Below are 20,132 nucleotides of genomic sequence, written 5' to 3' on the forward strand. Positions count from 1 at the left end.
AATAGGCAGAATACACACCTTTGATCCCAGCACTCAGGGAGGAAGAGGCAGGCAGATCTCTGTGAGTTCGAGGTCAGCCTGGTCTTCAAAGTGAGTCCAGGACAACCAAGGTTACACAGAGAAACCCTGTCTTGAAAAAGCCAAAACAAACAAACAAACAAAGAAAAAACCAAAACAACAACAACAACAACAAACCCAAAAGAAGACAAAAAGAACGGGTTTGATGGAGCAGAAACAGCCCAGACAGGACCAATATGGCAAGAAACCACAAGGCACATGGCTGGGAAATAGCAAGACTAGCATAGAGAACTAGTATAAATGGCTATCTTCCCAGTTATGGTGCTTAAAGCTTATTAGTTAATCTTTTAAGTCTCTGTCTCATTTATTTGGGAGCTAGGATGGGTAATATAAACCTCCCTCCCCAAAGCCGGGCAAGGAGGTGCACTCCTGTAACCCCAGCACTCGGGAGACAGATGCAGGTGGGTCTCTGGGAGTTCAAGGCCAGCCTGGTCTACAAAGAGAGTCCAGGACATCCAGGGCTCTGTGTAACAGAGAAACCCTGTCTAGGAAAAATCAAAACAAAAAATCAAAACAAGACCAAAAAAAAAAAAAAAAGCCCCACCAAAATATAGCATATTCTTACAGTAAAGTGTTAGCTGAATTTAAGAACATCTATATTGGTGATCAGAAATGTTGCAAAGAGGGCTGTAGCTCAGTGGCAAAGGGTCTCCACCATCCCTATGGCCCCTGGATTTAATTCCTTCTCCTTCTACTACACACATACACACACACACACACACACACACACACACACACGCACGCACGCACGCAAGCACGCACGCACGCACACACACACACACACACACAGGCAGAGACAGAGACAGAGAGACGAGAGAGAGACAGACAGACAGACAGACAGAGAGGCAGAGAGACAGAGAGAAACCATTGAAAACAATTTGCCAATAAGTGTAAAAGTGTTCAATATCCCTAGGGCAATAGTTTCTATCTTCAAGCATCCAAATCCCTGTGTCTTGTCCACTAGTTTACCACTTGTCCCTAACCCACTCAGAGCCCAGCTGTGCTTTAGCTGCTCCCCACCCCCTGACAGTCCACACCTGCAGGAACATACGCATGCACACACCCCACTCAGTCTTCTTCCTTCCCTCCCTTGTGCTGGCAGAAGATTGACTCCCCCCTCCCTCAATCCACTTGCCTCTCTTGTTCTATCTTACTATTGGGTTTGATGCCCAGGGAGTGGCACAAGAAGGAGACTGCGGCAGCTGTTCCTCCAGCCCTGCCCTGGCTGTGTCCCATTAACAACCTCCATTGCTGGATCCACAGCCATCCCTCTGCACCCTGCCTCATCAAGGGGAGAGGTATATGATGGGTTCAACTATGTCCCTCCAAATTTCCTATGCTGAAGTCCTAACAAAAGGTGACTCTGCTAACAGGGTCTTTGCGGACGTAATTTGTGAAGATGACACTGTACTCCAGTCTGACTGAGAGCTTTTATAAAGAGAAGACACGCAGAGAGAAGCCCAGATGAATGCTGAGAGTATGCTGTCACAAGTCAAGCTGTTACCCAAGGTAGGAGAGGCTCTCCCCCAGCATCTTCAGCAGCAGCCTGGTCCTGATGATGCCCTGGCTTCACACTGTGAACTCCAGAGCTGGGTGTAAGTGCAGAGCTTGGTATAAGGGCATGCATGCATGTTTGCATATGTGTGTGTGCATATGTGTGCTAGTGTGTGTGTGTGTGTGTGTACATGCCATCTCATGTGAGTGGAGGTGATAGCGTAATCTTAGGTGTCAGTCCTTTGACTTTGAATGAGACAGAATCTCTGGTGTTTGCTGCTATATATGCCAAGCTATGTGGATGCTCTCCAGTCTCTTCCTCCCCTCTCACCATGGCAACACTGACATCACAAGCATGCAATCGTGCTGGGCTTTGTATGTGTTCTTGTGATTTGAACCCAGATCCCCATTCTTGTTCATCAAGAGTTAAGACCCACAGAGCCATCTGTCTGTCCAGCCCTAGCACGTTCTGTACAGAAGGCACTGCTCCAGAGGAAAAGATGGTAGCAGAAAACATGTGCAACCTAATCGGTGTTTTACACTTAAATGCCAACAACTGAGACAGCCCACAGTCTGGGTGACTTCCTGGGCACACTAGGCCCTCGGGCTTCTATCTGTGTACTGGGCTTTCACCCCGTGGGGCCTTTACAGCATACTGGGAGGAGCAGCACTAGACTCCACTAGACACTCTTGCCTATGCTGAGTCTTATTGGAAGGGCCTGTGTACTGAGGAGTGTCACAGCCCAGCAGCCCTTGCAAGTTGGAAACACAAATATCTCTTTATCCCAACAGCCCTTTCCACTTTCCTCCATGCCAGCGTCTCAACAAAGGTCAGCCTGTATTCTTTGGCCGGGTTTCCAGATTTCTCCTCGGAGCAGCACAATGAAAAGATCTCTTCTTAGCCTAAAAGTCGTATTTATTTTCTCCACTCAAGACAAGACACATCAGTGATTATGACCTGGGGTGATAAAGTGACACTTGAGCAAGGTCCTGCTAATGATAGATGCCCATTCTGTCCATGTCTCGGGGTTGAAAGGCCAGCAGCTGTTCTCCTAATTGTGAATGGCACTTACATACTTAAAAAACCAGTTCAAGGCAGCAGTAAGGATGAGGGTGCATGCTTGTAATTCCACGTCTTCAGAGGCTGAGGCAGGAGGATTATGAGCTCCTGAGAAGCCTAGGCTACATAGTGAAGTCTATCATAGACCAGATTTGTTTTTGTTTTTGTTTTTTTAATTAAAAAAAATAAAACAAGGGCTAGAGAGATGGTCCATCGATTCAAAGCACTTGCTGCTCTAGCAGAAGAGTCAGGCTTATTCTCCAGCACCCATGTCGCAGGTCATCACAAAAACAAATTAAAATAAAACAAAAAGGTTGGTATGGTGGCTGAGTGGGAAAAGACACTTGCCACCAAGCCCTATGGCGCCCCCCCCATAAACACACATGCATACACGCACGCACGTGCATACATAAGTAAGTAAAACATTTGAAAAGATAAACATCTTTTTTCTTTCTTTCTTTTTTTTGGCAGAGTACGGGAAAGGGGGGCTGGGGAAATGGCTCGCTCAGCTAGGCTCACAACCAAAGATATAAGAGACTGCCAAATGGTCCAGTCCTCCCCAAGACAAAGACTTCTGCCTTCCTCCTGGATGCCCCTGTCATAAGTGTCCTGTGCGCTTGGTGGAGGTAGCAGAGACCACACCAGGCTCTTCACGTATTTGTCAGTGCTCTGCTTTCTGCAGCAGCTGTAGCAATGAGCTAATGAGAGGCCAGAATCTAAAGCTAAGATGGAGCACTACTGGCCCTTCTGGAAGCCGATGGAGCAACCACTCCAGTCCTCCTCTAGCTGCCAGTGGGTGCCGCCATTCTCCACGCACCTTGCTTGCAGCGCAAGCACCCTGGAAAGCGTATCTGCCTGCACGTGGCCCTATCCTCTGTTTCCTTCTGTTTGAGACAAGGTCTCACGTATCTCAGGCTGGCTTTGAGATATGGCTATTTATATAGCCAGGGATGACCTTGAGCTTCTGGTTGTCTCGCCTCTATTCCCTGAGTGCTAGCATTACAGGTGCGTATTACCATGCACCCAGGGCTGTGTGCAAGTCAAGTAAACACTCTGCCCAAGTCCTATTCCTATAGTTCTCCAGTCCCCAAAATTCTCCTTTCTTTTTTTTTCTTTTCTTTTTTGTTCTTTTTGGTTTTTCGAAACAGGGTTTCTCTATGTAGCCATGGCTGTCCCTGACTTGCTTTGTAGACCAGGCTGGCCTCGAACTCACAGCGATCCGCCTGCCTCTGCCTCCTGAGTGCTGGGATTAAAGGCATGCGCCACCACACCAGGCTTCTGCCTCCCTTCTTATAGGGACACAAATCATAAGGTCACCCTAACCTAGAGTGACCTCATCTTAACTTTACTCCAGTGTATGTGTATATACATGTACGTGTGCTGGGATCAAACCCAGGACCTAGTTCACGTAAAATGCTTGCTCTACCGCCTAGCAATGCCTCAGCCCTTTATCTGAATGAGATTGCCTTTGCAAAGCCTTGTTTCCTCAGTTAAGGTCCCTGTCACAGCAGCACAGCTAGGACTTCAGCACACCTTCTACGGGGTAGTGGTGGAGGGATGCGATTCGGTCCAGCAACACGGAGACTACACTCCACGACACGTGGAACAGCCAGATCCCGTCCCCGCTCTCTCCCTGCCTGTGCTGTCTGCCTTCAATATCTGCTCCCTTTATCAAATAGGGGGCACAAACAGGGTGCCCACCAGTAGCTCTGTGTGAGGATAAGAGAGTTCAACTGCCAGGCATGGTGGCACATGCCTTTAATCCCAGCACTCAGGAGGCAGAGGCAGGAGGATCATTGTAAGTTTGAGGCCAGCCTGGTCTACAAAGCAAGTCTAGGACAGTCAAGGCTAGTACAGAGAGACCCTATCTCAAAAAACAAAACAAAAAACAGAGAGAGAGAGAGAGAGAGAGAGAGAGAGAGTCCAACCATGGGAGGCACAGTGCCTGACACAGAGCCAGGTGCAATAATGCCACATAATCTCCTCCCTATGGTCTTATAAGTGTCCAGGCGAGAGAAAGGGCCATATGGGATGCTTAGTGGATGCTTAGTGGGGGATGGGGGTAGGGAAAATGACACTTTCACCTGGTGCAGATGAAGAACAAGTGCTTATGTTTGGTTGTGTTTGCGCTCTTACACTGCCCTGAGGTTTCTTATACAAACATTCAGAATGATATAGTCTATTTGAACAAGGCTTCTCGTGTTCAAAGAGTTTTCTCTGGATACTCATAAACTCTTGGAGAAACTGGCAGGCTGGGCATTGAAGAGTCTGTTTTGTAGATAAGGAAATGAAGGCAGAGGTTAAGAGATTGGAGTTAAGTCAGCTAGTGCCCATTGGAAAAATCTAGCCAAACCAAAATGAATGTTCCCAATTCCTTTCCTGACGGGGATGGCTAGTGACAAGTCAGCTACAGTGTGGGCAGGGAGAGGGGCTTCCAAGACAGCCCTCCAAAGCCTGTTTTTATCTGGCATAGCCCTTTTTAGCCAACCAGCGTATGGTGTGTGTGTGTGTGTGTATTTGCCTATGTGTGTGTGTGTGTGTGTATATATATATATATGTGTGTGTGTGTGTGTGTGTGTGTGTGTGTGTGTGTGTGTTTATCTGCAGCCTAGGGCCTGGTGACTACATTTGAAGGACACAGCTGAGAGAGCCACACTCTAAAGTGACTGGAGACAGTCACTTGAGTGTCCATTAGAATCATTAGTTAGCACAAGGGGTACCAGAAAAAAACTGACACAGAGCCGGGCGTGGTGACACACGCCTTTAATCCCAGCACTCGGGAGGCAGAGACAGGTGGATCACTGTGAGTTTGAGGCCAGCCTCGTCTACAAAGCGGGTCAAGGACAGCCAAGGCTACACAGTGAAACCCTGTCTTGAAAAACAAAACAAAACAAAACAAAACAGAAAAACAAAAAACTGACACAGACAAAATGTGGACTGTTTACAGATATCGTGAAGGTGCCTCTGCTTAGACCTGATGCTGTGCTAGAACAGGCCCGCCAGCTTCTCCTTTGGTGAGGTGTGAGAGCCAAGGGCTCTTTTTCCTCCCACGTCCTGACAGGTGCCAGCCATGCATGCTAAGCTGATTATGCTGCTGGACGCTGCCACGTCTTCTTTCAGTAAATCCTGCATGCCAAGCCAGCTGTGTGAGCTGGGACCTCTGTGAACTCACAGGATCAGGAAGCAGTTTTTGTGGCTGTTTAGTTGCAAGGCTGTATATGACAGACTTCCAAAGGAGATCTGTGTTTGTGCTCACACTCTGACAGGGAAATTGCCGGGGAAAGCCACGGCTCCCGTGTCAGTTGGAAATCACCATTATCTATCAAAAAATCACTGGACAAGCATGAACGGGCGGACTGACTTGTGGTGACTGTCAACACCGCAGGTTCCGTGTTTGAACAGGTAATGGGAGTAGAGGAAGACGATGGCTCAAACGACGGCCATGAAGCCCTTTCTCTTGCCAGTATGAAAAATATTAGACTTGGGTTCTGCTGATTGCTAAATGGAGGTCATGTCTGTCCAGGAGCGATGAGGCGGCTGTGTGGATGCTAGCTAAGTCAGCTAAGAGAAGGAATGGACACGTGCACAGGATGACAATGCGAGAGAGCAAGAGTCCCACAGCAGAAAGCTACCTCAACCCCTGACTAATCTTTGCCCCAGAGTTCCGGGCCAGACACTAACTGACTCATTGTAGTTAAAATGGTTTCAGTTACTTTAACCAAAGGACCCAGTGCAATTCAACATCATGCTGAAATGTATATTAATATCTCTGTTGATATCCACTCCTTCCAGCCTCATTGCTCTATATCATGATCACAGCCGTGTGTGACTGACTCACAGCCGTGTGCGACACACAGCTTGATGCTTGTGCTCCCTTCCACCACCACATTGCACCCCCTTCATTCCTGGATCTCTTTGAGCATTCTTGCTTCTCTTAATTGGAGGTTTTCTCATACAAACAAGCCAGAGATAGAAAGATAGAGACATAATTATTTTCGGTTTTGTTTTTGTTACAGCGTTTCTCTGGGTCGCCTTGGCTCTCCTGGACTTGCTTTGTAGACCAGGCTGGCCTTGAACATCGATCTGCCTGCCTCTGCCTCCAGAGTGCTAGGATTAAAGGTGTGCGCCACCACCACGCCCGACCATAATTGTTTTCTCTAGCATAAGGGCCTCGCTAGAGTTCAGCCAGTATCAACACCATACCCTTGAACTTCCAGAGCTATATTGAAAGAAAACAAAACAAAACCTCTTTTCCTATTTACCAGTCCTAGGTTTGTTTGTTTGTTTTTCTTAATAACAATGGAGAGAAGACGGAAGGTTAGCTCATGGGGAGGACCTGGTTGAGTACAGGGCACTTATTCTGAACAGAGAGAGAGCCAGGTCAAGTTTTGATTCTGACTCTCCTCTGGGCCCCTTCAATGTTAACGTTTCCCAGGAGACATGAGCAAATGTTTGCTAACTCACTCCGGATAGGGTGACAACAATGAACCAAGGACTGAGTCTACCCAAAGCTAGATCTCAGAAGAAAGGTCCCAACTCAGCACTTGTTGACCCTTTCATGTCCTTGCTGAGGGGTCTTTTGCGCCTCAGGAGCCCCACTCCCATGTTTGTGGGCCCAATTTTAGGAGGGTTACAGGTGGGTAATCTCAGGTGCCCTGATTTCAAGATGTCATTAGCCATGCTCTGCCTGGGATACAGTACCATAGCATCAGTAAGTAACTTAATCTGTTTGAGCCTATCTAAGTTATCATCAAAATGAAGGAAGTGAGCTAAATGTTCAGCTCTCTTGTACCTCCAATGAGACAGTTTCTGTAACCGACAGAACAATGCAAAGAATTTGAAAACCCCAGGAGGGCTAAACATGGGGTAGGCGGAAGATGCAGGCAACTGGATTTCATTTACACAGATGAAAAATACTTCAGGAAGAATGGTCTGCTTTCTTGAATGAAAAGTGTACTGACCTAAAAGTGTGAGCAGGGTCTGGTGGGCATAGAGAGACTAAGTTTAAGGCCAGCCTCACTGTAGAGTGAGTTCTGAGCCAGCCTGGGATACATAGAGATCCCGTCTCAAAACACAAACACATAGATCAGGAAGCATGATATTGTCTTGAATCATAATTTGATTATGATGATTAACCTTAATGGCTAACTTGCCTGAGTTGATAATTTCCTGGAAGATCAGTGAATTGCACTTCTGCAGGGGGTTATTTCCAATGAGGATTAGTCTAGGAAGGAGCACCTGCCCTGCAAATGGGCAGCACCATCCCGTAGGCTCCCAGCACGGCTAGAATCAAAGGGGAAGGAGGGAACCACCAGTACAGGCATTTTCTCTCCTTGCTTTCTGGCCACCATGATGACAGTTTTCTGCCCCACCCCCACCCCCAGGAGGTGAACCCGCTGAAGCTGTAACCAAAACAAATGTTTGCTCCTTTAAGTTGTTTGCATCTGCTACTTTGTTACATGAGTGAAAAGTCTAATAGTCTGATCATCTACGTGGACCTTCTAAGACAGAAAAGCTCCTCTACCATGAAGGTAAGCTGGCACCAAGGAGCAACAGGTCCCCTCCGTAAGTCAGGAGTCTCGGTTTTCCTTCCTTCTCTCTCACTGGGAGTAGCTAGGCAAGACTCCTTTGCTCCCACCCCAACACCACAGATACGTTAGATACTTTTCTTTTGTAAAAACTCTTTTCAGTATCAGAGCTGCTAAGTGCCTACCCCATCCATTATCATAAACATAAACACATCCTTAACACAATAGTAATTTAATTCTGTGTTAAAGGTGACCTGTGGTTATATTGGTTATTTGTCTCATTGCTGTGACCAAATCACCGACAAGAAGGAACTCAGGAGAGGATTCTTGATTTGAGGGAACAGCACATTGTGGTACCAGCATGGGTGGTCACATTGTGTCTGCAGTTAGGAAATCTGGGCCTTCTGCTAATGAGCTCTCTCTCTCTCTCTCTCTCTTCCCTCTTCCCTCTTCTCTCTTTTCTCTTCTCTCTTCTCTCTTCTCTCCTTTCTTCCCTCTTCCCTCTTCTCTCTCCTCTCTCTCTCTCTCTCTCTCTCTCTTTCTCTCTCTCTCCTCTCTCTCTTTCTCTCTCTCTCTCCTCTCTCTTCTCTCTCTCTAGTTTGGGATTGAAGGCATTGAGATGCTGCTGCCCACATTTGGCATCTTCCCTTTTTAGTGAAATCTCTTGGGAACTACTCTCACAGTCACACCCAGAGGTGAGTTTCCTAGGTGATTACAATGCCCAGCAACAAAGACTAAGCATTTATAAGTTTACCCACAACAATTTACTACTCAGGAAATGAGGTCCAGGGGTGAATGAGCTAGCCCAAGGCCACATAGCCGGTATCTGGCAGATCTAAGGTTAGAAAGTTCTACCTTTATGAGCCCAGAGAACTGCATGAACTCCAGGCAAGAAGACTTGTGCAAAGCCAATGTGAAATGTACATAGCAAGAAGGGGCTTTTGGTTAAGGGCGGAAGACTTTAAGCCTGTCGGCTCCAAACTCTGATTAGAGATTCCAGCACAGCAGGAAGAGGACATAAATACATGAAGTCAGACGCTCTGACAGATTTGTTGTGTGGAATTGGAATTGTCTATTCTGTTTAAGCAGATGCTGAGCAGATGGAGAGATGGTGGTAGGCTTTGCCTGTGGAACACTCCGAGGCCAAGCAAACCACGCTCCACAAGACCCCTGGAAAGGCAGAGGTTCTGCGATACCTTGTGCACGCTGGATGAAGCTGAGAAACCAAAGCTAGCCAGTTGCTTGGGGTCTGGATCCTTTCTTTTCCTCTAACACCTGCTTGAATAAAGTTGGAAGTTTTTTTTCTCAGTGATACTGAGCCCCAAGGGCTCTGGGCATTGCCTCAGAATACACTGAGGGGAAAAAGAGTGAGGTGTGTGTGTTGGTGGTGATGGGTTCTCACTGAAAATTCCTTGCTACTGATGCCTGGATGGTCACTGAATCCAAGTGTATATCCTACAGGCAGGAAGGCAAGGGTTTTGTCCTGGGAGAACCAAGAGACAGAAAAAAAGACTACTTCAGTGTCCCACACTGGAAAGCTTGCTTCACCAACACGTTGCAGCCACTTTGCTTTCCCAGCTGATGAGCCAACACACGACGCCTGAGAGCAATCTACGGTCAGGTTTTGGATCTTAGGAGTCATTATGAATGGGCTGCATTTAGGCATCAACGCCTAATTCTGAAGGAAAACTTCCAACATGAAAGAGATTCAGGTCATTCAAGTGGGAGAAAGACATTTAGGGAAAGCTGGATCGATGTAGACAACAGAATAAAACTTTGGAAACACACACACAGAATCCATTTAATATTCTCAGAGAGATAAGAGATGCCCATTAATCAAAAACAGGGTGCTTTGATTCAGGCACCATCAAAGAATAAGAAAAAAGAGCTGGGAGAAGTTAAAAATAGAACTATTAAATGAACAAAGTGGGATTGCCACCCAGGAAAATTAGCCAAAAAATGAGGGATGGCCCGTAGTGAAGAAGTGATACAAAAGTGAAAGAATTGACCCAAAAGGGCTAACAGTCACTGACAGGAATTCAGAAAGAGACTAAAGAAAGGAAAAAATGAAGAAAGGATTCCAGGAAGGATTCTGAGAATTTGAAAAGATCCAGCGCTTGGCATTTCAAAGCTGTAGGTGCAAAGACCCAAATTATCTCCCTAGAGAGACAAAACAGATTCCATTCAAACAGAAACGGGGACGACACAGGAGTTCAAGCTGAAACTTTGGGTACCGGAAGACAAAAGAAAGAAAGTGACAGTGTGCTTCTGTCTCCAAAGCCTGTTGATTTAACAGAAACAATTGATATATCTTTATTGAGAGAGTAGAGGGAAGCGAAATAGGAAGAAAGACCCTAGTCTTCTATGAAGTCAACAGTGATCTCCTTCACGGATAAATCAAAAGCAGTACACGCATGTTTTATTATACACCTAAAAGAGGCTAGAGCCAAAGAGACAGGTCAGGGGAGGGAGGCAGAGCTCTGCTTGTAAGGCCTGGATTGCTACACTTTGCAAATGAGCTGTGTGTGGGATACAGCTGAGGTAAGCCTTAGAAAGTATTCTGCTCCATATGCAAGCCCAGCGTGGCGGTGTTGCCTTCTTGTAGGAAGCAGGCTCACACAAGCTCTCTCCTTAGCGCATCACTGTTAGGGGATCTGAGTTCCCCCTTGTTCAGGGTACAGAGTCTTAGGGAACAAAACCGCTTGCATAATAGGGAGGAAAAAGCAGTCTCCCGTGCAACATTGTGTCTGAAGTCCACACAGGCTCCTAGAATGCAGGCGCTCCTAGAACGTTGCTCTTTGTTTCAGGGCAGACTTATGCAAAGCACTTTGCCCCTGTGGTGTTTATTGGTCGGCAGGGTTTGTAAGTGGCAAGCACAAACACAGGTGGTGAGTAATGGTTGAATTTCATTGTTCCTCCTCCCTGTGTCCCTTTCCCTTGCCCTTTCACCCCGAAGCAACTTTATTGGTGGATCTCCCCAACAGTGGGTAAAGGCAATCTTGCCTCAGATGTCCTACTGACTTGACAGGGTTTCTGTGATATTAACATGAATTGGGGCCTTTAAAAGTCAATGCTGCTCAGCTGTGACAAGTGAAAGTTTAAGGTTAGATACTAGCCAGGTGTGGTGCTGCATGCCTTTAATCCCAGCGCTCAGAAGGCAGAAGAAGGCGGATCTCTGTGAGTTCCAGGTCAGTCTGGTCTACAAACAGAGTCCAGACCAACCAATGCTACACAGAGAAACCCTGTCTCAAAAACAAAACAAAACAGAATCAGAAACAAACAAACAAAACAAAAAACCCCAAAAACCAAAACCCAGAGTTGATACTGTTAGGATTCTTCCCCAGCCTGGCTACCTGTGATGTCATTGCCTACCTCCCACTGGGCGTGGCCCTACCCAAGATTATAAAAGGCCAAACCCTCCTCATGCCCCCCCTTTCCTTCTCTCCCCATGCTTATTTAATGAACTTCCATGTAATATCTGTTGCCTGGCGTCTTATTTTTAATTATTAAATTGGTGGTAGGCTCTTCCAGAATTGTCTAAGTCTGGATTCCTTTCTACCAAACTCGTGCTATCTAACACTTGCCACAATGATTTCCTTCTGTTCCAGACTTCACTCTAAATCCCCATTCGTTCCCATCTGAACCCATCACCGCCCTGCCTTCAGGCTGATTCTAAGCTGAGGTAAATTTCTGCTGCTCCGCTCTCTCCTGGTGATTCGCTCTGCCAAGCAGCGTCACCCCCACCCCCATGGCACTGTTCACAGCGCACCCCACAGCTCTCCTTGGTCCCTCGGTGTGGACAAGCAGATTGCCGCTGGCTTGGACTTAGAGTAACACGGCTTTGGTCCAACTGTCCCGCCATTAAATTGCCGTTGTTCCCGACAGACGTTGGTAAGCAAATGCCCACCACAGAGCATGACCAATTCTGGGTCCCTCTGCCTTGGGCGAGACTCTGGAGTCACACCATCATCTTGGTCGGTCCTGCCTGTGCCGAAATGTGTAGGCGACTCTGGGTTGGCTGTGCTCCACCAGCCATGAGGCAGTCTGAGGTTCAGGTTGTGTGTAGATGATTCCTTCAGCCACCTTGGCTGGGGCTCCCTGCGGTGCTGATCACAGCACAACCTCTCAACTTCCACATTCGGGGACCCCAGCCTCGGGCACTGGGGATTTTGGGGACGTGTCTGAGAGAATCCTATGCCCGATTTGGGTCAGTCCTGCTGTGCTGGCAGCATTCGGGCTGCACAGAGCCCGGTCGGGGTCAGCAGGAAACCTGCAGCTATCACCCCTAAAACACGGCCCAGCCTGGTCGCTGCAGCCTGCTGTACCAGCCGTGCGTGTGCGCCTGCGTTGGCCGCTACAGCAGCTAGACATCATGGCAGCCTGATAACCTTTTCAAATCTGCTCTACACGAGATTTCTGCCCTCCCCAAGTAACTGCTCCACAGATGTCAAGAAGTTCGGTAAGGCTTCTGCCTTTCCTAAGCCCACAAGCATTCATTATTTTAACACACAGTTCTTTTCCCAAGCCTCTACTGTGCTGTATGTCTACTGCCTTTTCCTACATTGTGTACATGTCTAACAATGTGTATTTCACCGCAGATTTCCAACAGTGATGATGCTAACATGTCTAAAATTTATCTCCCTTTAGGATTCTTGTAAGCTACAGAAATCCATCTCTCAGGTCAAATGGAGTCCAGATAAGCACTGCCAATCAACAGCCTGAATTTCATACCTATCGCCTATCTCTAAGGGTGGGATTCCTCCCCCCCTTTCAGTGGTTTTGGGACTCCCCTCCCTAACTACCCAATTGCCACCTTTTTGCACTCAACACCAGCTGAATTTTCCCTTCCTGGTCTGTGTAAATGCTTCCCTTTGTCCAAGAGACCATCGAAACCTCTCTGGTTCACTGGGAGCAGAGTTACCCAACCCTGGTCCTTCTCACTGACCTACAACTAGGACTCTTATTGGAATAGTCCCTTAACTGCTGTCCGGCTTCCGAAAACCCCTAGTGCACTAGGTGACACTGTCTGGGCCAGCTCATCTGTGGAGCTGCGCTCTTTTGTTCGCTAACTAGCACTGACGAGTCACTGGAACAGTTTGTGTACCTGCCTTTTGAGTCATAATCCATTTCTGGGTATGCCCTAATGGAGTACTGACTTTACCTCCCCATGAAAACCAGTCCATTCGCCGCCTTTCCAGGCTTCTCTGGGATGCCTTTTGGAGAGTTTCAAATTTCAAACCCCTTCAGATTGAGGGCTGCTGAGCTTACACACCTCTGCAACCAAACTTGGACAAATCCAAAACTAAACCTTAATTATTGCCAGCAATCAGGTAAAATGGAAGGAAGCTCCTTATATCCAAATCTTTTTTTTTTTTCCCTTCCCTCTCCCAAGTTTTTCAAACATCGTCTCTTTCCTTATTTTCAAGCCTTTTCTCTTTGCTCTCCCAAGAGTTTCCAATGTACACCTAAAGGGAATTTTCTCCCTAAGCGACTTTGTCTTCTGCCCACATATATGTTCCAGTGTCCTGCCAGACTGCCTACGTCCAGGACACAGTCAAAGCAACTAACCACAGTTGCTCCAGTCTAACCTCACAGATTGTATCAGCTGGACCTGCATTGCCCCTCCTGGCCACAGATATTCTTGGACCCTGGACAGCAAAGGCAACAGCCTGTTCTTCCAGAAACCTGGTCAACATTTCAGCCTTTTAACCCCCTGTCACTGCCCTACTGTTATCAGGAAGCAGTCAAAGACATTGATAGCTTCACCCTTTATCCAGTTACAAAAGTCTGAAATGGTGTGCTCCACACCTGGGTCAAACAGCTCCAGATCCTTCCAGCCTATCTGCTGCAGGACATGGCTGACGTACTCTGCCCTCTACCCTGAACTTTCAGAACAGAACTTTTCCTTCTCCTTCACCATATATTTTGAACATTTTGTTGTTATTGCTTTCTCTCTCTCTCTCTCTCTCTCTCTCTCTCTCTCTCTCTCTCTCTCTCTCTCTCTTCCCCCTTACCTACGTTACTATACTTTAACTTAACTCAAATAAAAAACAAGCCAATGTTCCTCACTTTTTAATTATAGGCAAAGGAAGGAATGTTAGAATTCTGCCCCAGTCTACCTACCTGTGATGTCATTGCACACCTACTGGGTGTGGCGCTACCCAAGATTATAAAAGGCCAAACCCTTCCCATAGCTCTCTCCTTCCTCCTCTTTCTTTCTCTGTCTCTGTCTCTCTGTTTCTCTCTGGGGTACCCCCTCCCCTTTTCCTTCTTTCCCCATGCTCATCTAATAAACTTCTCCATATAATATCTGTTGTGTGGTGCATATTATATTTCATAAAAGATACAATGGCAATAAATGCTTCCAAAAGCGAGTATGGCAAGCCAGGTATGGCGGTACATACCTGTACAAATCCTAGCATTTAGGAGGTGGAGGGGGGAGATTCAGAAGTTTAATGTAACCCTTGGCTATATAATGAGTTTGGGGCCAACCTGGGCTACATGAGACCCTGTGGGAGAAGCTGGAGTAGGCAATGCCTTTCTTCCTTCTCCACAGCCATTGTTCTCTTTGTGGTGCTGGTTTTTTTGGTTGTTATTTTATTCTAAGTTCTAAGAGGCCCTTACTTAGATTTTGATAGACCTATCTGTAGGTTTTGAACTTTTTCAAACCTACTTTATTTGGGGTTCTTTAATGCTTATTCCTCCCTTCCGACCCATCTACCCTAGATAGGAGAGAAAAGAGGTTAATGGGAACAGGAGAAGTAGATCTTTTTAGGCTTAGTTCCTTGGAGCAATTGCACTGTTGTAGTCAGCAGGATTCCAGCAGACCTGTTAGTTAAACAACAAACCAGCAAATCAGCAAAGGTGACTGCAACCGCAGCAGCTGGAACTCAGAACCTCGAAGTGTTCTCTGGGAGCATTTCTCTCTAGGAGTGTCTCAAAGCGGAGTGATGAACAACCAAACAATAGGAAATGATGTCAAGACCAAAAAGCCAAAAAATACAAGCCTCTTGCCTTGGGACTCAGAGTCCGTACTAGGATGTTTATCAGTTGGCAAAGACCATGCCCCCGCAAGAGGTGGTTTCTCTTTTATTGGACAAACATTACCTGTTGTCTCACAAGTCTGTTTCACATCCCACACTTGGGATCAAAACAAAAACGTGTTTACATCCAGGACATATATCTCTTGCAAATGCTGTGAGGGGGGAAAAATAATTAAAACACAAGCAGTGGATTCTGTTTCTGAGATTTGTGCTCTCACAGCCTCTCTGGACCTTCAGCTTCCCTGGACCCTCATCAGGATGTTGTACACAACTATGGCCATGTGGCCAGTGTGGGAGGAGGGGAGGAGCCTGCCAAAGATCCCTGGCACTAGGGGAGGGGTAAGGGCTGGGGGTTGGGTGTTCTGAAGACCTACAGCTCACAGGGCCCTCCCTCTGCTGCATGCTCATGCTTTGTGTTTCTTTCTCAAAGACTTGAAATCCAGCATCTCAGGGCCTGGGGGACAGAGCTCCTAAACAAGGTGCTCCAGGTTGTGCTTTCTACAGATGGCCTGATTTCCCTTAAGTTTTCCCATTCTCCTCCTCTTCTTCCCCTCCCTCCTCTCCCCTTGTCTCCTCCTCCTCCTCCTCCTTCTCTCTCTCTCTTTTCCTCCCTCCTTCTTTCCCCCCTTTTTATGAGATCTGATTTTTTTTTTTTTAAGCTAAGCACTAGCTTCTTTGGGCAAATTGATGTATCATTTTGTTGGAACTGGAGAAGATGGGAGATTTATTTTTTTTAATGTTTTATTTACAATATTCCTAATGATCTTTAAAAAAAAAAAAAAAGCCAGGACTGCCCTAGATTAGATCCTGGCTCTGTTTAATCAAGTACACACCAGCCTAGTCCAGCCTCAAACCAGAGTGAGTGGGCGCAGAGTTTGGTGAAAGCCACATTTATCTGATTAGGAACACTCATTAACATTTGAAAAGCAAATCCATGCCTGCATTCTGCTTCGGCTTGTTTGGTTGCAGGAAGCTTGCCCAGGCCCTGACATCTCTTCCAGAAGATTCCTCTTGGGGCTGTGTTTTGGCCCTGGCCAATGAAGTCAATCACTCTCAACTCTTGTATGATAGCCTGTCTAGAAGACTCTAAGAGATGCTGGCGTTTCTGTATTGCTTACCACAAACAAGGGGCTCCTGCTTTTAGCAGCTGCCTGGCTAGAGGGGGTTTGGTAGAAATTTTCAACACATGTAGTGGGAATTATGGGCTGCCAAGACTTACCTTCTGGTGTTCATGATTGCACGTGTGTGGCCAAAGTAATGTTTTCTTAAGGAAAAATGGGAAAACAGGAGTTGGGAGTGGGGGTGGGGGTTCGAGGTTATAATGTCATCACTAAGATGCTTGAATTTGAGTAAGTACAATGAATGCCACACCCTGACTATCCCAGAGTAGTGGAGACTGGCAGATCCCTAGAGCTGGATGGCCGGCCAGCCTCGCTGACTAGATGAATTTCTAGGCCAGTAAGAGACTGTTGTTCAGCATCCAGTGGGGTGATCTGGGTCCAGGCTCCATGGCCCATGGGCTGGTCAGGTGCTGCTTGACTCCAGAGGAGAACATATGGACCTCAAGGTCTGCATTCTTGTTGATGGGCAGCTAGAGCACTTTAGGATGAGGCTCGTGGCCCGGCCACTAAGCCAGGTTCTCGGCCTCTCCATGGGAGGCGGAATATGAGTTTTCTACGGGGTGCCAGAGCTTAGTTCTTTTTTTAGAATGAGATCGCAGGGCTCAGGAGCTCCACACACCTGTGATGATACCAAGTGTTACAGCTCCTCCTGTGAACTGCTGTGCCAAGTGCAGGAGAAGCAGGCAGATGTCTGAAGCCCGCTGGCAGGTACTTCACCTGGGGGTCATCACCGAGCTAGCAGCAGTGGTGAAGCACGCCCCAGCTGCTCCAAAGGCACTTCTGCCATTGCTGCCTGACCACCAGGCATCCAGCAGCATTCTCCCCCCCCCCCCCCAGAATAAATGGGGTCTTAGATGACCATGGTGGAGGAATGGTGAGCCAGAGAGCGCCCACAGCAAGCCATGCAGCCTTTATTTATAACCTTGGGCTGTGGGGAGGGGTTTTGAGGGTGAATGTGTCTGATTTGTTAAGGGGCTAAGGGTGCCAGGATAGTTAATCTACACACGGTGGTACAATACCTCATTTACAGGCAGTAACATGGGGCGCTATCACAAGAAGGAGAAAACAGTATTTAATTATCCTACATGTGAGGGGGTGACTTCTAGGTACGATTAGAGGTCATTTGCTGGAGGCTAGGATCTCCTCAGCATTGGGAGTGGTACTTCCAGGAATTCCTGTGCCTGTGGAAGAAGTACCTGATGAGGAAGGAATCAGGCCTGTAATCTTCCCTGAGGGCTATGTGATGCTCCTTACAAGATGTGGGGTTACCAAATCAGATGGAATGTGAACCCCATAAGAAAAGGGAGTTGGCCTTCATAGAGCGAGTACAACATGGCAGGCTTCAACCTTGTCCAGCAGAGTCCCACAAAGAGACCCTGCCTCAAAAACCAAAGAGAATGCTACCTGAAGAGAAAGGACCTAAAGTTGACCACACACACACACACACACACACACACACACACACACACACACACACCACAAGCATGAGTGCACAGAATCAATTTCTTTTTTGTAGTTTAGGTAAAATAGCATAGTATTTAAAAGAAATCTTGCAGCTTTATGTTGCTTTTCTACAGTATTGTAACAGGATGTAACCGTTTCTTTTTTGTTTGTTTGTTTGTTTTTTGTTGTTGTTGGAGACAAGGTATCTCTGTGTAGCCTTGGCTGTCCTGGAACTCTCTTTGTAGACCAGGCTGGCCTCGAACTCACCTGCCTCTGCCTCCTAAGTGCTGGGATTAAAGGCGTGCGCTAACACACCTGGCTACATAATTGTTTCTTGAGCAATCAGCATTGTAACAATTGAGTACAGGCGCCCCGACTCTACTGGATTACACTTGGAGAACTCTCGGCCTTTAGATTTTTGAATGCCACTGATTGATTAAATGGAACAAGGTAATTGGCGACGAGGCTATAATTTATAAATGCAGGTTTATTGGAAGCAGCACAGGCAGAAGAGAAGGGGGAGCCTGCTAACTTGAGGTTGCGGGGGAAGCAGAGAGGGCAAGGAGGTGGGGAAAGGACAAGGGCGGGCAGAAGGGCAAAATGTCTGGTTTCTATAGTGAAGGGTCTCTGGGAGAGCGGAAGCCCCACCCCTAGGTAGAGGGCAGGGCATGCCAGCCACGCCCCGCAGCAGGACCTAATGGTTACAAAATTAGATGGAGCCTGAGACGTCATGCTTTCCCACCACCAGCCCCATTTTATGGTGTGAAGACAGATTTGAGAATCTGTGCAGTTCGCCCCCAACTCTTCAGCTCCTAGGCTCATCCAGGGAGAAATGGGTCTGGGGCTTGGTTCTGAGTCCCAGGGAGCCTTGGCTTGCTTCGCTTCCCCGCCCATCCGGTTGCACTAATTGTTCTTTTTCTCCAGCGTCCTCGGTGGCTAGAGTTTTTAGTGGGAGTGGGAAAAGAGTGGCTTTGCAGGATCTTAAAATTAAATTAATTTTTATGTCATTATGACAAAATCCCCGAGAGGAACAATTTATAAGAGGAGGACTTATCTGGGGGGAGGGGGGGGGGTAATGGTTCAGCAGTTTGAGCTCTGCCGTTTAGGGAAAGACACAGTAGAGTGGCTTGGTCCATGGCAGTGGGAGCGTGGGAAAGGCCGGCCGTTCCCAGGATGCTGGACTAGGGAGCGGAGAGCAAGACTGAAACCAGGGGCCATATATGACCTCCAAAGGCTTAACCCACTTCTGCCAATTAGGTCCCATCCTTCAGAGCCCCTCGGCCTCCCTAAGTAACACCACTAGCTAGAGAACACCAATTGAAAGCGTAAGCCTGTTGGGGGTGTGTTTCAGATTCAAACTATTTCCCCAATTCCCAACAGCTCATTGCCATCTCAAAAGGAAAAGTGCATTTAACCTACTTCAAGAAACCTTAGAGTCTTAGCAATTTCAATACTATTCACAAATCCAGTGTAAAGTCTTCTCTGAGATCTAAGAGACTTAACCATTTGCCCCTGAAAATAAGAGAGGTGTGTGTTTCCCATGGGCAATGGCAGAAGTAAACAGTCACATTCTGAACAGGTCAATAGCAAGGAAAGACTGAACCACACAGCAGGCCGAATGTTAAGTCCTGAAGTTCCAAGCCTGGTCTCCTGGACACGTGGTTTTATGCCATAAGCTCCAGTGGGTGTAGGCCGTGTTTCTCCCATGGCCCTGCCACCTGTAGCACACAGGGCTTCTCTCTTGAGCCAGGCCTTGGTGGCTGCAGCTCTCCTCACTATCAGAATTGCCAGTGCTTTGGGGGAGCTCCAGTGCAACTTGGGATTCACCTCCAGATCTCTGTATAGCAAGGGGTTTCTAGAAGAAACGTGACCCTGCTAATACATTGCCTGGCCTTGTATGGGTTTGTTGGGGGTTGGTCTGGTATGCTCTGTATTCAGACACTGATTTCTGTGCCCCAAGATCTGGTTACAGTCCAGACATGGTCACTGTCACTCACATTTCCATGAAGAATCTCGGTATCAATATTGCTCCCCATAAATATCTCTGATCAGTTAATAAAAAAAGCTAAACAGCCGAACTGGACAGAGAGTATAGGAAGACTGAACTTGTAATCCAGTGAGGGGGTCTCAGGTAGGGACCATGAGGGAGAGGGACAGAAGAACAAAGGAGAGGCAGGGAAAGAACGTGGCCATGAGGACTGACCAATATGACAAGTAATTGGGGGAATGCTGCTGCCAAGTAGCCAGGCCAGCTTGTTGAATAAATCTAGTGAGTCTCTGATAGGAGCCAGATTAGAAAAGGCCCTCCAAATTATACCTATTTTCACAAGGAGTTTCTAGAATGTTGGTCCAAGCCTCCATGACT

The 20,132-nt window shown here is 47.2% G+C and overlaps 1 long non-coding RNA gene across 1 annotated transcript in view; it reads right to left on the reverse strand.

Annotated features, from left to right (window-relative positions):
• The window catches only part of LOC311607601, a 311,851-nt gene extending 293,272 nt beyond the window's left edge, over positions 1-18,579 (reverse strand). The window contains exon 1 of the long non-coding RNA XR_014782652.1: positions 18,570-18,579. This is a non-coding gene — a long non-coding RNA (uncharacterized lncRNA). The remainder of the gene's footprint in view (positions 1-18,569) is intronic.
• Positions 18,580-20,132: the final 1,553 nt, after the last annotated feature.

The sequence above is a fragment of the Acomys minous genome, assembly GCF_964271855.1.
Source record: "Acomys minous genome assembly, chromosome: 10".
NCBI classification, from domain to species: Eukaryota; Metazoa; Chordata; class Mammalia; order Rodentia; family Muridae; genus Acomys; species Acomys minous.